This window comes from Benincasa hispida, chromosome 11 (genome assembly GCF_009727055.1).
Source record: "Benincasa hispida cultivar B227 chromosome 11, ASM972705v1, whole genome shotgun sequence".
In the NCBI taxonomy this organism is placed as follows: domain Eukaryota; kingdom Viridiplantae; phylum Streptophyta; class Magnoliopsida; order Cucurbitales; family Cucurbitaceae; genus Benincasa; species Benincasa hispida.
The window spans coordinates 13,093,738-13,095,831 of record NC_052359.1 but is presented as its reverse complement, the minus strand read 5'-3'; positions in this window follow the sequence as shown (position 1 = coordinate 13,095,831).

The following is a 2,094-nucleotide window of genomic DNA, read 5'->3' as shown; positions in this document are numbered from 1 at the left end:
TCAGGTTAGCATTATCCTGTATTCATTGCCGGAGAGCTTCCTCCACTTTGTTAGCAATGTGATTCTTAACAAAGTGGACTATACCCTTACTACTCTCCTCAACGAGTTACAGACGTACCAATCCTTGCTGAAAAATAAGGAGAAAAAGGGAGGTGAGGCAAATGTTGTCTCATCTTCTAAAAGATTTCATCGAGGTTCGTCCTGAGGAACAAAGTTTGCACCTTCAACTTCTAACTTTGAAAAGGGGAAGAAGAAGAAGGGTGGTAAAGGAAAAAGGAATGTGTCTGCTAACCACCATCTGTTACCCAGAAGAAGCGTCCACCGTCGGTTGAAAAAGGAAAATATTTCCACTGTAACTAAAACGGACACTGGAAGAGGAATTGTCCTCGTTATTTAAAGGAAAAGAAGGCAGCCAAGGCAGACAAAGGAAAATGTGGTTTACTTGTGTTAGAAACTTGTTTAGTGGAGAATGATGATTATGCTTGGATAATTGATTAAGGTGCCACTAATCATGTTTGTTCTTCTTTACAGGGGATTAGATCCTGGTGACAGCTGGAGGCTGGTGAGATGACGTTGCGAGTAGGCACCAGGCACATCGTCTCAGCTGTGGAAGTGGGAGGCATCCAATTATCTTTACAGAATAAGTTTCTTGTATTAAAAGATGTCTTTGTAGTTCCTGAACTAAAAAGGAACCTTATTTCTGTAAAGTGTCTGTTACAATGCAATTACACTCTTTCTTTTAAATTGAATAAAGTTTTTATTCATAAGGATGGTGTTGAATTTTGAACAGCTAAACAGGAAAATAACTTGTATGTGTTAGGGTTAATGCCCTAAAGTCTCGTGTCCTGTAGTTTGTAAACAGATTGTACGAACGCTTGTGTTGTATAATATATGATATTTACTTCACATCTTGTATTTTGCTTAGTTGGTTGTTTTATTTGCTTTATCACAAACCAATAAACATAACCAAAATGACTCAAGCATGTATGTGGTGACATACAAGTGGATCATGTCTTGAGTGATAACCAAAATGGTCTGTAGTATATGGATATAGGAGAAAAATCTTATCAAGTGTTGTAACTTGTCACAGATGGTCTAATCCTGATCATTCGTGTTAGAGACATGCGAGTGGGGGCATCCTATACAAAGAGTTTGTATAAGACCTGACCACGAAGTGTTTGAAGGAAATCGGAAGCGAGATTTCCATTAGCAGCGGAAAAAGACTATTCTAAATTACAATCATGAATGAACATATATTTACAGTCGACTTCAAACAAGCAGTTATACAATTCATACAGAGAAATTACAGCATGAAAAACTACAATGCACAGAAAGCAAACTCTACGCACATATGAAGATGCGTGTCCACGCTCCGTTGCGTGACCGCTTGAACAATCAGCAACTCGAATGCTCGATCTACACGGTCGCAACATAGCACGAGCACTTTGTGCTCATCCTCAACGATCTCCTCGGTCACGAACTCCTCAGCAACATGCACGACCTCCAGAAAACCTCAACGGTGTCGAGTTGAATCTGACACCACCAACAAGGCTACCTTGGTATTCTCGGTGTGAGAATCAAGAGGGTGGGCTCTGTTCGGACTTGGTATAAGGCAGACGAACGGAGAAAATACCGATCGTGTACACGACTGGGCAAGTGGGAGATGGCAGAGACCTATCGTATAGGTCGATGCCCAATCGTTTAGATAAAGCTAAGCGATCGTCTAGCAAAAGCTATGCGATCGTTTAGCTCATCGTTTAGCTCGGTCTGTCGCCTACAGACACTACACGATCGTTTACTTTGGGCAAGCGATCGTCTAGTAAAACTATGTGATCGTTAAGTAAATACCGCACAATCGTTTAGCTCACCACTGCACGATCGTTTAGCTTTCCCCAACCGTAGTTTAGTAAATCTGTGTTTATTTGACGACTACATGAGTTTCTTTTGCATCGAGAGAAAACTCAAAAAGCTTTTTTTAGCGTTTTTAAAATTTCTTTTCAAAATAGGAAAACCACTTTCCTTTTAAACTCACGGTTACCATGAACCCAATAACCACCCACTCACTTGATTATTAAAGAAAAAAATTAATTATCC